Source organism: Rhinolophus ferrumequinum, chromosome 26 (assembly GCF_004115265.2).
Source record: "Rhinolophus ferrumequinum isolate MPI-CBG mRhiFer1 chromosome 26, mRhiFer1_v1.p, whole genome shotgun sequence".
Taxonomy (NCBI): Eukaryota; Metazoa; Chordata; class Mammalia; order Chiroptera; family Rhinolophidae; genus Rhinolophus; species Rhinolophus ferrumequinum.
The window spans coordinates 3,404,959-3,419,677 of record NC_046309.1 but is presented as its reverse complement, the minus strand read 5'-3'; the positions used below and the strand labels follow the sequence as shown (position 1 = coordinate 3,419,677).

Below are 14,719 nucleotides of genomic sequence, written 5' to 3'. Positions count from 1 at the left end.
CCAACCCCTGATCTAATAAAATGAAACAAAAAAACTTTTAGTTTCTATGTGTTTTGCTACCAAGAAACAAACTTTTAAAAACACAAGATAGGAAAAACGTTTCCCATGTTTCTCCCCTGATATCTTCCCTAGACTAGAAGGAGGTTACGGGATCTGCTAACTAGGTTTGTGACCTTGAGGAAGTTACTTCCATCTCTGGGCTTCAGCGTCCCTTTCTATGACCCAAGACGAGAGGTGAGCATATCATGACTTACTCTCCTTCTCAAAGTCTCAACTTCTAAGGGTTGTTCAGTGTGCCTTTTTCTTTCCCGCTAGGACAGATGGATAGATCCAGTGATGGAATATTTGTAGCAAGGATGCAAGAATGAGAAAAGGAGAGAGGCCAGGCCAAGCCGACATAGCGCCTGTGGAACAGCCGAACCTCCTGAAACAAGTCGAAAAACCCAGCTGCAGTTGGGTCCCCAAAATACTTGGGATTATCTCTGTTGTTAAATATGACAACCCAAACTTACTGTGATTAAAAGTCTGAAAAACACTAAGTAGAAGAGTTTTGGGATTTCATATTTACATTTTTTTAAAAAAAAATCAATTCAGCTCCTAACAGGAATGGAAATGTTTTGATTTAAAAATAACATACAACAAAGCAGCACTTTTTTAGGAAAGGAACACTAAACAAGAATTCCAGTAAGAAAAAGGGGTGTATTTCATCAGAAGGAGAAGGAAAAGTTTGTATCTCAGCCAATGTAATAGTCTCATCTTCGACGACAGTGTCTGCAGAACGAGATGGCATTTCGGAGAGCAGCGACTGAAAGTGCACCCGTTTAAATTCGTGCGGAAAATAAGCAGCAACACAGGCATGCCTGATGGTTCTGGGGCCATTCACTCATCAGGCAGTTATTAAGCCTCCATCCAATGTCCAGGCCAGTGAATGGAGGGGATTAGTGTCAGGAACAACTCGAAGACATTCTTGTCTTCTAAGAACGATGTTTTAATTAGTAAAATAACTTGCATTTGTTGAGTGCCTACCGTAGGCCAGTTGGAGCACTGGGCACCTCACAATTATTATTTATTTCATCCTTCCCATAAAGCTGTGGGGCAGGAATTAATACCAGTTCACTTACAGGTGAGTAACTGAGAGTCAGAGAAGTAGCTTGACCAGGATGGCACAGCTAACAAGTTGGGAGAACATGGACTTAACCCTCATTTATCTGACTCCAAAATGCCCACCTTCTCATCCTACCGTGCTCTCTCATACACACACACACAGAAATTCACCAACAGTACGGCAAGAGCCCGGGCAATGCCCCAGGTTGACTCCTGCAGGAAGTCAGGACCACGGGGTGACTGGAGTGATTGGGAACGTTTCTGTCTCTATCCTCACTCGTAACTTTTGATCTCCAGGCTGAAGAATTAAAGGCAAAAGAGAGAAGCACCATGTTTGAAAGCTTCATTCCCATCACAGTGCATCTTGTAAACACAGACCAGCCGAGTGAGGCGTCTGTGCCAAGCTGACCTGCTCGCCTCCCTGAGGACGCGTCCAGTAGCTGAGCCCAGCAGTGGGAAAGCACCCTTGTCCTCTCTGCCCTGTGAGGCCAGAACCCACCGCTGCTGCCCAGCCCTGGGCGTTATATTCTGTGAATTCGTTGAGTGGGGACAGTTGGTGCCTTCATAGAAGGGAATAAGCATATTGCAACTGAAGCAGAGTGAAGGAAAGAACCTAGATAGGTCAGGGTCACTGCTCTGTCACTGAGATGGTAACAGAATATTCTGAGAAGAGATGGTGGCATTGGCCTGATTCAGCAAACAGCAGTTTTGGCCCAGCTTCCGGTCATAGCCCCAACCAGGATTTGTCATCTCTCTGTGGCAGACACCACGGCTGGGGCTCTTCTTTTGTTTGTCACCCTGCACCAGACACTCTGAGCAGCAGAGACCCTGAGAGCGAGGGGTTTTCATCGGCCCTGCAGGTCACAAGACAAGTGCTTCCTCCTCGGGCAGACGCCTGGCCTGGCGCTGCATGGAACACCTCCCAGAGCAACCTCCCGGGGCCCAGCTACCTCTGGATTGCCAATTATACTGAAGTCGAGCTTGGACAAGGCCTAGAACCTTCCTTATCCTTGAAGCCACTTTGGGTATTGTGTCACGTGCAGCTGCTAACAGTCTCCGTGACATGGTCGCCGACGGCCTGGGTGAGAGAGTAGCCGACACTCAGTACCCACCATCCTCACTGAATGCACTTTGTTCATTCAGAAGACGGGTGCTTCTCAGCCCACGTCCACACGTGCCCTCCACCACGCCCTTACGTCGGGGGGCTGCAGGGTGACAAGGCCCAGAGACAGCAGCAGCCCGCAGGGCATCCGTGACTTAGCAAAGCCTGCCATTTGTTCCACGTTTACAGAGTTTTCCCAAAGCACTTTCCTTACACCTCCTCTACCATGCTGAGAGGTAGGGAGGCCCAGCCATTGATTTCAATTAAAGAAATAAAAACAGAGAGGTTCAGGGAAGTAAAAGGACTTGCCCAAGGTCCCCTGGGAGGGAGGCCGGAAGTAGAGGTGGGGTTAGATCCGGGGTCCTCCAATCCCCACCCAGGGGCATGTAGGCTGCCTCGCCTCTTCTCTGCTGGGACGCTGACAAAGCACATGAAGACAGATCAACTGAACACTCACTGTGACACCTTGGAGTATGACGTGACAGTACCTGAAAAGCACCCAGATCCCTGCAAGGCTGTGGGGCAAACCCCAGCCCATTGTGTAAGAGGGCAGTGGGTACCCAGAGCTGGGCCGGTTAGCACATATTTGCTAGAGCTCTCCTGCCGGTTGCAAAATCCTGTGTCATATTTCATGGAAAGTTCTAAAGGTCACCGTGGCACTTGACTCTGAGTGAGATCCTGCGTCACCTCCTCGGGGCCTTCCTCGTCCCGTCCCTAGAGCTGTTTGTGAGGCTCTGGAGAGGGCCCCCCCACTCCCCATGACTCAGGCGCCCAGGCCCCCTCTTCCACGTCACTCAACACACTCACGGTCACGCACAGCCTCGTGGTTCCCCTGGGAGTTGGAGCTTAGAGACTCTTTGAGTGACAAGAGGGTGATTTTTTTTGGCAAAGACAAAATACCTCAACTTGCAAGCTCATACCAGCGACGCCTAAACCCAGCGGCAACAGGGAAAGCTTAATTTTAAAAATACAGAAAAGTACAGAAAAAGTGAAAGACCATGGCAATAATTATTTTGAGCAGGCTGGAGTGCAGCACCCAGAACTCCCTAAACATCCTTAACATTTGAAAGGGGCCCTACAGGCCCCAAGGAAGGGCTCAGTGGGGTCTGACTTAATCCCTTCCTCTGGGCCCTGCAGCCCCTGGGGGCCGGGGGGTCTCTACGCCAGGCCGATGGCTCTGAAGGTGCCAAAGACAGGACCTGCTCCTAACTCCAGCTTTCACAGGGGCCCCGAGGGTGAGCCCTGGACTCAAGGGCCACAGAGCAGTGGCTTTCTAACACTAGAAGCCAAAGATTCCAGAGACCAAGCATCTGCATTTCCTGCTGCGCTTGCTCGCTCTCTAAGTTATGCCCTGGAAAGGCCCAAGTGACACAGGGGTGTGCGAAACCCCTGGTCAGGGTGAGGGCCGTGGGAACTTGCAGGCTCAGTAGAAAGCAGGCGTGTGTTCCACCCAGGCCCTCACCGCCCAGCCACCAAACACATTTCCATCTCCCGGAACCCCGGGGCTCCTCGGGGGGACACCAACTGCTCCTGCACTGCCTTCATTTGGAAACCACGAGTTCAGAATATGAGGCCTGAGCTGAAGTTTGACCTTGACCTGTTTCTTCCAAATAGTGAGACACAGCATAACACACAGTGACCAACAGGCCCGTTTAAAATACTCAGGTCAAGCGTAGCACCTTAAAGCAATTTAGGTTCACTGACTGGGCATGCGATTTTGAGCCATTTACTTTATTCTTCCATGTTTCTCCCATAAAAGAGGTCATAATACAGCCTGAGCCCATTTCACGGGGGTTTTAAGGAAATCAAATGAGATAAGACAGCAAAGTTACCCTGTAAGTTGCAGAGTGTTACAGCAGACCAGACCCCGTGTGTCTCAAAGACTTATCTTAGGGAAAAGCGCAGCGAGGCCGTAGTTACAGACGCCGGTGGCTGACTGGGGACTGGCTGCCTGGGCCTCCGTATTGGAAAGTGCTGTGATTGACAGCTCCCTCGGACAGCGCTGTGATTGACAGCTCCCTCGGACAGTGCTGTGACTGACAGCTCCCTGGGACAGTGCTGTGACTGACAGCTCCCTGGGACAGTGCTGTGACTGACAGCTCCCTCGGACAGTGCTGTGACTGACAGGTCCCTGGGACAGTGCTGTGACTGACAGCTCCCTCGGACAGTGCTGTGACTGACAGCTCCCTCGGACAGCGCTGTGACTGACAGCTCCCTCGGACAGTGCTGTGACTGACAGCCCCCTCGGACAGCGCTGTGATTGACAGCTCCCTCGGACAGCGCTGTGACTGACAGCTCCCTCGGACAGCGCTGTGACTGACAGCTCCCTCGGACAGCGCTGTGACTGACAGCTCCCTCGGACAGCGCTGTGACTGACAGCTCCCTCGGACAGTGCTGTGACTGACAGCCCCCTCGGACAGCGCTGTGACTGACAGCTCCCTCGGACAGCGCTGTGACTGACAGCTCCCTCGGACAGCGCTGTGACTGACAGCTCCCTCGGACAGCGCTGTGACTGACAGCTCCCTCGGACAGCGCTGTGACTGACAGCTCCCTCGGACAGCGCTGTGACCGACAGCTCCCTCGGACAGCGCTGTGACCGACAGCTCCCTCGGACAGCGCTGTGACTGACAGCTCCCTCGGACAGCGCTGTGACCGACAGCTCCCTCGGACAGCGCTGTGACCGACAGCTCCCTCGGACAGCGCGGTGACCGACAGCTCCCTCGGACAGCGCTGTGACTGACAGCTCCCTCGGACAGCGCTGTGACTGACAGCTCCCTGGGACAGCGCTGTGACTGACAGCTCCCTCGGACAGCGCTGTGACCGACAGCTCCCTCGGACAGCGCTGTGACCGACAGCTCCCTGGGACAGCGCTGTGACTGACAGCTCCCTCGGACAGCGCTGTGACTGACAGCTCCCTGGGACAGCGCTGTGACCGACAGCTCCCTCGGACAGCGCTGTGACCGACAGCTCCCTCGGACAGCGCTGTGACCGACAGCTCCCTGGGACAGCGCGGTGACTGACAGCTCCCTCGGACAGCGCGGTGACTGACAGCTCCCTCGGACAGCGCGGTGACCGACAGCTCCCTCGGACAGTGCTGTGACCGACAGCTCCCTCGGACAGCGCTGTGACCGACAGCTCCCTGGGACAGCGCTGTGACTGACAGCTCCCTCGGACAGCGCTGTGACTGACAGCTCCCTGGGACAGCGCTGTGACTGACAGCTCCCTCGGACAGCGCTGTGACTGACAGCTCCCTGGGACAGTGCTGTGACTGACAGCTCCCTCGGACAGCGCTGTGACTGACAGCTCCCTCGGACAGCGCTGTGACTGACAGCTCCCTCGGACAGCGCTGTGACTGACAGCTCCCCCGGCCAGTGCTGTGACTGACAGCTCCGGTCTGGCCTGACTGGCTCTTGGACTTGATCTAGAAGCAGCACATACATACGGGCAGTTCCTGCTCTCAGAAGTCATCAGACAAAACCCTGCTCATCAGCCAAAACACTTAAGCCCAAGCATTTTATTTCTTGAGTGAGGCGCCAAGGGACTTTCCTACTAATAATTCACTCTTTTTAAACAAACACAAAGAACCCTGGTTTCTTAGCAGCACTTGCAATGGGGGGAGAGGGTGGGTGCTACTCAGGCGACGCGACGACTGCCGCAGAGCACACAGCGGGCACAGAGGGGGCGGAAGTGGAACAAGACTCGGGCAGCGGGTGTCAGGGCCCTTTACTCCTGAACTGGGTCTTCATAGCTCAGTGATGGCTGCATAAGCCAATGCTTTAGGCTCTAGTTAGGGTCCTAAAGCGTCTACAAAGACTGAAATTAGACTTAGTATCTTTTGAATCAGAAAACCACAAAGTGTCAAACGCATCGAACCCTTAGAGAGATGCATGTTTGGGTGCTTACTGGCTTAAGTTTCAAATGTCTAGAAAATTAATTTGTGGGGCTGGTTCATTTCCCGAGACTGACAAAACATAAAAAAAGACATTCCATAACTCAGATTGTTGACTAATTCAGATTGGCCTTATTCGACACTAATCAGATGTTATACTCCCTGACACCTCTCACCGCAAATGCCTTCCTGTTTAAGGAAGCATTATGGGGGGAGGATGATATTGCCCCTAAGGGGGGTAAAAACTGACTCTTGGGGAGGGAGAACGTACCCTATTGATATATAAACCACAGATACACAGAGTACATAAATAATATACGGTGTATCTGTTTTATTAAAGCTACAAGGGGGTCATTACCTAATACCAGAGTTGGTCCCCACCAAATATCTGTCGCTTACCAAGAGAAATGTAGTAGCTTTTTTAGAGTGGAGAACTTTACCGGGGCAGACACCTCCCTGAAGCAAACGATCAGTCAGTCTCACCAGGAATGGCTCGGAGTGACATCACGTGCTCCCCACTGTGACGCCAGGGCACCAGGCGTGTGGCCCTCCTGCCTGACCAGCAAACCTGGAGGGAAAACCTCATCAGGAGGAAATGTCAGGCTAACCTCCAGTGAAGGTCAGGCTGCACAACAGCTGGCCTGTGGAGCCTTGAAAACATGTTGAGGTCATGAAAGAAACAGGGCTGTTTAGGCTTTAGAGAGAGTGAGAAGAGAGGACAACCACAGGCAACGAACGACCAGGGACTGTCAAGTTCAGCAAAACGATGTCACTGGCACAATTTCTGAAACATGAATGAAGTCGGAGGCTTAGCTCCCACTACTGGATTACTGCTAATTTCCTGACTTGGATAATTACATTGCAGTTAGGAGAATGTCCTTGCTTCTATGGAATACACACCGAAGGATTTAGGGGTAAAAGGACATGACATCTGCAACTTATTCTTGATGGCTTAGATTTCATATTAACACAGAAATAAATATGTATGTACTGAGAGAGAGCAGGAGGGAGGCGAGGTGCACACGTGGTCAAATATTAACACTGGGGAATCTGGATGGAAGGTAGATGAGAATGCTCTGTGCTATTTTTGCAACTTTTCTGTACGTTTGAAGTTGTCAAAATACAAAGTTATTTTTAAAAAGGAATTAAGACATAAAATGGTCAGGGCAAAAAAGCAGTATTAATCAGCATCTCCTTTCACTGTGTCCTGTGGTAGAATCACCACCCAGGCAGGGCCTTAGAGGCCTAGAGAACTCTGCGATTCACGAGGGAGGGGAGCTTCTTCTGGAAATTCTCCCTCGGCTTTTCCCAAAGAATAATAACCGTCCCTTATAATAATAACCTTGCATCCCAGCCCAGGCTGGCGCCCAAGTTGGATCCTTTCAAGGACATCCGCATGGTAGCCACCAGAGGGCGCTCTCCCAGGGGACCACACTGGGTGCCAGGCCACATAGCTCTGCAGTGTGTTGGCTGAACTTTTCAGGAAACTTGGATGCCATGCATACTTTTCCTTTTTTTGTGGGCAGGCAAGATGAGTCACGTTTTTATGAAGTCTGCTCAGCCCGCTGGTTCAGACCTCACCAGCTGCCCTGATCCAGAAAGCTCCAGCCGCAGCTGGTGAATGCAGGGCCCAGGGCCCTGGCTTCCGCGGAGCCAGGGTGGCTCAGGTGGGGCCTGAGGACGGCCAGGCACGCTCTCAGCCTCGGCACGGTGCCATGGAGCAAGGGCAAGCCAGGGAAAATCTTATGTAGCCAGGCAGAGGGTAAAACTCACAAAACTCTGGATTCTGGCAACATGTGGGGACAGACCCACTGGTACAAATTCCTGAGAGGAAAACCAAGGAAGGGAGAGCTGGATGCTGCCTTCTCTCCCATCTCATACAGTCTCCCTTCCCAGCACCTAACTAGTGCCAACCAGTCCTCAGACCTGGCTCAATTCTGCCTCGGTCATTCATTCATTTCTTCCTCCACGCCCTCCCTCCCTCCTTCCCTCCCTCCCTCCCTCCTTCCTTCCCTCCCTCCCTCCTTCCTTCCTGCCACACTGACACCGGGACGCTGGAGCAGAGACCTGACCCGAGGAGCACCTGTGGCTGTCCAGAAGAACGGCTGTTGCAGGTTCCCCAAGTGGCAGGCTCTGCGATGGAAGCTGGCATGCAGGATGGGTATTAGGGAATGCCCATGGTCAATATGCGAGACCAGGAAAGGAAGGAGACGGGACTGGGCCCAGGACAAAGTTGAGGGGCAATGCAGACTTGTAGGAAGTTCTGGAGCTGGGATGACCCCTGGGAGCTGCTCTGCGCGGCCCACGGGAGCGGACCTTGCAGCCATCATGCCCAGGCTCCCTTCTCAGCTGGCTTCCAGCCAGAGGGGAGAGAGTTGCCTTGGGCAGCACCTCTGGCTGTGGCTGCAGCCCGTCTCCTGATCCTGCCCGACAGACCAACTTTCAGTTTCTAACCGGTCACCTCTGCGTGGCCCTCCCTCCATGCTGCCCTCCTCCCTTCACCTCTCCCACCCTGGGAGACAGAGGGTGTGCCACTAACCTCTGGCTGGCTTCTCAGTTCCTCCCTCACCTTTATAACCATGTAGTATTAAGTTTCGTCAGTTCCAACCTGCCGGTAGGACCCTGACATCTAAGATAAATGGATGGGCTCCTGAAGAGAAGATGGGGAAGGTGTCAGCTTGGACAGGCTGCAGAGTAATCAGCCTCGAGTGCCAGACCCAAATGCTGAGACACTGAGACCACTGCAGTCTGCCCTCACTCTATACTTAAGCAACCAGGCCTACAGATGCTCCCAGGTTGTAGAGCTCCTGTGTTGGTTGGCTGTGGGCAAGCTGAGGCAGGGAGGTTGCTGGCAACCGGGCACCCTTGGCACGAGAAGCCAAGACTCAGAAGTTTGAAGTTAGCGTCTTAAAAGCCCGCGTTCATCCTTCCACACAGTACAAAATCTTTGTCATTTTATGGGAAAACAGACTCTTATTTGAAAAATAAACTCAAGTGGCTGAGAGAGAAAGGAAGAAGCTGTCTGCGATCCAATACAGAGAGATAGGGTGAAAGGACCAGAAGTTTTGCAAGTGAAATCAACTTCTCTGGAAAGCTCATTCGAATTTCAAACGGCTCTCATGACATCCTGTGATTCAGAGCCACAGATAGGGAGCTGGGCTTGAAGAACGGAGGTGCAGCTAGCTCACTCCAGGAGTGCCACCACCTACGGGGAAGCTTAGTATCTTAATTTAAAGAGGGACAGAAAATGAAATTTACTGGCGTGGGCAAAGTCCACGTGACCTGGGTCACGGTTGTGAGCTGGTCTTCGAAACAGATATAGTTCCAACGTGTACATCCCACATCTCTGGCAAAACCCCGGCACTTCCTTCCACCCCTGGTTCTCTGTGCTGTAAAAGTTCCCGGCCTGATTCACTTCCAGCCATTCCAAACCCATCCTGCTATTCATGACCACGTAGGGTGGTATTTCCCTAAGTGCGATCACATCCCCCGCCCCTGTCCCGCCGAGATACCTACTGAGTGGGTCAGATAAAGCACGCTTTTAAAACACACGGGAGTAGAATTGAAAACAATGCACTGGCCAGGGCAAACACTGTTCTGTGAGAAACGGCTTTCAGCCACACATGTGTACGTGCTGGGTTATGACAGAAACTCTATCTCTTACTGGGGGCTGCAGTCAAAATCGTGGCAGACCACGGCTGTGATCAGACAGCTGTGGGCCTCCTTTCAACGCCCCCATGCCAGACGTGTCCTTCATGGGCTGAGGTACACTCCCTGGGTCCCAGGGGCTGTTGTCACCTTTTCCTTCTTGCCTGTCCTACAGATACCATGGCTGTGACCTGGAGTCGCCCTCAGGGTAATCAGAGTAGGTGGCTGTCCAGGTCAGCAATTTTCAACACTTTTTTTTTTTTCTAGTAGGACAAAGATAATGTCCCACAGCCCCATGGGGCAGTTACTCAGTGTGTGGACTGCCGCCCACAAAGGACAAGATGCTATTTCTTGCTCAGTGGGGGGCCAGCTGGCAAAATGCCACCCTGTCTCAGCCCCTCAGAGACATCGCCGCATGGCCAAGGGCTTCTGGGCAGACAATGACAGCTTCCAAAAAGTATCTAATGCATCTGGCTTTGATGCTAGAAACCCCTTCTCAGTAATACACCAAATGTGTCAACTACCTCCCAAGTACGTAGCCTTTGACTTCTATCCCATACATCTTAGTTTGAAAACCTTTGCCAGAACCTTCCCTGAAAGTTGGTTTTGGCCTGAGGGAGGAGGGAAAGGGTGAGGCCACTGCAGCTCTTGGAGCCGGGAGCCCACAAGGGGAAGCCGACAAGGGAAGGCCAGGGTCCCGACACAGCTCTGTCCCCTTCACAACGGCGGTGAGAGGCCGCCCTTTCCTTGCCAGTTCCAGTCGCTTTCCCTCCTTCATCCAGACACACAAGCACATGTAGGTGCACTCTCAGCCCAGACCCTGGGGCTCTTCCGGGAAGGGCGACTCCCAGAGGCCTGGGCTCTGACTGGCGCTGGGGAGGGCCTAGGAGAGCTTGGGGTAATACGAGGCGGGCACCTGCAACCCTCCACACACGGTTTTCCAAAGGACAGAGGCAACGGAAGCATATCCCCAGGGAACACCGACTGTGCAGCTGCTTAAAATAACAGTGACGTTTCAGAGCTGGGCAGATTGTCCCAGGCCAGTACCATCAGGTAAGGCTTCCTGGACTGGTGGGGCGCGAGGAGGTCTCAAAGGAGGTGGGAGACCATCATCATCGGTCACCAGTTCATTCCAGTGGCCCCCGCAGGTCCCCCCACTACCATCGCTTGCTGCCCAGCCACCAGACTAATTCCCTCGGCAACACTGTCCGATGGCTTCCGGGATCATTCAGTAACGAAATGTGGCATCCTGCCCTGGCCTACAAAGTCGTACCCCCTCCCTGACCTGCTGCTGGAAGGCTCAGAGGTGCCCCTGCTCAGGACACCTGCGCCACCCCTCTCCCTGGCTCCATCCCATCCAAGCTCAAATGCTTCCACGTCAGAGAAGACTTTCCTGTGACCCAGCAGAAAGCACCCTTCCGACCCTGCCCCTTCACCCTTACTTTTCTTGGTTCCACACAGCATAGTTGTCAACATGATACGTGCATCTCACCATCGCCTCTCCTGAGAATGGAATCCCACCAGGGCAGGGACGCACTTGTTCGTTGCTGTATCCTCTCTAAGCCTCCCCCACTCCAACCCCTGTGCCTGGCACACGGAACAAATGTAGTCAGTGTGAGACTTTTCAAAGGTCTGGTCAGGTGGGAGGTTGACATGTCTGCTCTGTGACACCAGCTTTCTTCTGTTCGGGAGGTGCATTTGAAGTCAAACATCCCAAGCTAGAAAAACCAGGCAGGGACAGTGGGTCCCGTCTCTGTTTCCGGGGCATGAAGCCCAGAATGTGGGGCTATCACGCCCCCTAGTGGTCACTTGGCCATAAAGCCAGAAAACACCTGAGCCTGGCGGGGCTCGGCTCCCTCTGAACGCTTTAGGGGAGTCCTTCCTGGCCTCTTCCATCTTGGGGTGATTGCTGGCACCGCCTGACATTCCTTGGCTCGGAGACGCATCACTCCAATCCCTACCATTACTGTCCTTCGCACAGGACAGGTGTTCTTCCCATGTATAGGTAGACGTTCATCCTGTTCTGTCTACATAACCATCTTCTTATGAAACACCAGTCACATGGGATCAGGCCTCCCCATCCCCATTCTGGTGTGACTTGATCTCAACTGATTACACCTGCAATGGCTTGATTTCCAGACCAGATCACATTCAGAGACTCCAGGGGTTAGGGCTTCAACACATCTTTTTTAAGGGACACCATTCAACCCATAGCAGTTATTATAAGGATTAAATGAAATTGCATATTTTTCTAATCTACCTGACAGTGCCTGAAATAAATTTTTTTTTAAATGGAATCTTTTCTTTTTTTTAAAATTTTTATTGGGGAATATGGGGAAACAGTGTGTTTTTCCAGGAATGAACAAGGAACCACCTCTATTTTGTTTTCCCCTAAAAGGCCAGCCAGTGGTCCTGCCGTTGGCTTTCTGTTCCCAAAATTCACTCCTTAAAAGTGGCGTCTTCCCATCTGGGTTAAAAGCAGATTTGGGAGTTAGACCCCCTGGGTTCAAATGTTGGTTTTGCCACTTACTAGCTGTGTGGTCTTTGCTCAATGACTTACCCTCTCTGTGCCTCAGTTTCCACTTTGATGAAAACAGTGAAAACACTGCTTCAGAGAGTTTTTAATGAAGATGAAAACAATCATCACATTTGATGCAATGAGAATGCACGTGGTAGGCATTTATGATTCTGTGTAATTGTTAGGTATAATATTTATAGCATTATAGTTATTATCAATGGTTAGGGAGCAAAGTTTAGTAACATGAAACAAAATCCTTCTTGAGGTCCTGTGTTGCTGACTGTGGAAGGTTACTGCCTTTTAAGACTCCTTAATTTTATTATTTGTAGTTTATGAACATATGGATAGGTGCTTTCCTTTCCTCATCTCCAAAGGCAAGCTCATTCTAAATCACGTGGAAGAAAAAAAATCTTTCGAAGATAAAGATTCACTGTTCTGGAAGCTTCTACTGCCACACAGCCACTGAAGCCTTCTTGACTTCCTAGACAAGGTGAACACTGTGGACTTTCTGGGCTTTATGGTCTTCGTGGCTGTGTGAAAGCAGCCGTAGGCGAAAGAAACAAATGGACGTGACTGTGTTTCAGTGAAGCTTTATTTCCAGAAACAGGTGGCAGGCCAGATTTTGTCCCCGGGCTACAGTGTGCTGACCATTATATTAGGGGAAGAAGCACAAAAGTGGATTATTGTTTTGGTTGGGGTGACCGACCCTGATCACCAAAGCACATGGCTTGCCACTACACAGTGGGCTGGACGGGGTACGGTGAACCCCCCAACTCCCAAGACACAGCTTGAATCAACATGCCACTGGGCCGGGCGGCCACAGGTAAATATTAGCGAGAGACCACAGCCACTCCATACAAGCAGGCCCTCCAAGAGAGAAGATCCTTCTAGAACAAAACTTTGGTTCTCTTCCCTGGGCAAAGAACACCAGCCAGCCTTGGTATTTGCTGGAAGCACATCTTCCACCTGTATCCCCTTCCTGGTTCCCGGATGCCTGAAGATTGAATTATCGCCTTTTCCGCTTTTGTTTCCCCTTTGAAAAGGACTGTGCTTGTAATTTCTACCTCCCCTCTTCCTTTCCCCTTCATAATAAGGAACGGTGTTTCTCAAGCTTCAGTATATAGCACTGCCTCCTGGTGGGGAGCTTGTCCTACTTTTAAATTCTGCATTCATCATGTAGGTTATAAGTCATAGGATAGAAAGACAGGATGCAGAACTCGAGGAGAAAGGGGGCATTTCCTTAAGACCGAGCCCTCGGGAAACAATCCGGCACAGAGACATCCTTAGTGGTGATGCCTGGTCACGACGCTGGGCGGCGTCCCACTGGGGAAGCAGCGTGCACACTTACAATTGTGTGTAGGGTGATCGGACCGAGTTCCATGAGGGCATCTCTGTAAAAATGGGAGGTGTGTGTGTGCACACAGGCTGGGCAGCAGGAGTGAAATGTTCCAGTTGCCAACTGGGTCTCTTCTCCGGGAACTTCCTGTCCAGGTCCTGTGTGCTTTTGCTGCCCCGCCCCCAGGGGACTGACTGGTTCCGAGATCCTAGCTGGGCTAATCAGACATCCCACAATGAGGAGTGTAGACCAGTTAAGTGGACAAAGACGAGGAACCCTCTGGACCTCATGGAAAGATCCAGCAACGCTTGCTGCCAAGCCCCCCAGAGCCAGACTTTCTGAGCCCTGACCGTTCCTTACCAAAACCTGTCTTCCTTGTTTTAAAACAAAGGGATGGGAAAGTGGAGGCCGGGTCCAAAACTGGATTCGGAACTAAGATTAGAACGACATTCCATAATGCCCCTCATACAAATTTGGTTCTGAGATTTCTAGCCAGCAATGCACACAGGGAAAAAGGGGTCGTGTTGTGATTAGTGTCCATTACAGATGAAATAACTGTGATCTTCTCAGGCTGACCACCCGACACCCGCCCACCGGTCCTCTACATCCCAGCCAGCGACGTGAATTGTAGATCTTGGCTTTTCCTACAGGACCTGTGCACTGGGTTGAAGAAGTGTCTCCTCTGAATTCATGTCTTTTTTAGGAACCTCAGGATGTGACCTTATTTGGAAATAGGGTCGTCACAAGTGGTAGTAATTCATAAAAATGCGCTCATAGTGGAGTCGGGTGAGCACTTTATCCAACACTGCTGTGGTCCTTATACGCAGGGCAGACACACTCACAGACACACGAAGGAGAACACCATGTGACGACAGGCAGAGGTGCAGGCTGGAGTGGGCCACCTACATGCCAAGGGACACCCAGCAACACCAGGAGCTCAGAGAAAGGCGTGGGACATTCTTCTCTACATTCAGAGGGAGCGCAGCCCACCTGACATCCTCATTTTGGACTTCAAGCCTCCAAACGGTGAGAGAATACATTTCTGTTGTTTCAGCTCCCCGGCGTGGGGTATTTTGTTAGGGCAGCCCCAGCAAACCTAGTTTTCTGTTGTTAGCAACGCAG

General features: G+C 51.7%; 1 protein-coding gene across 3 annotated transcripts in view; it reads right to left on the bottom strand.

Annotated features, from left to right (window-relative positions):
• Positions 1-14,719, bottom strand: part of PRKAG2 (protein kinase AMP-activated non-catalytic subunit gamma 2) — a 195,027-nt gene that overhangs the window by 112,680 nt on the left and 67,628 nt on the right. The gene's annotated exons all lie outside the window — the stretch shown is intronic.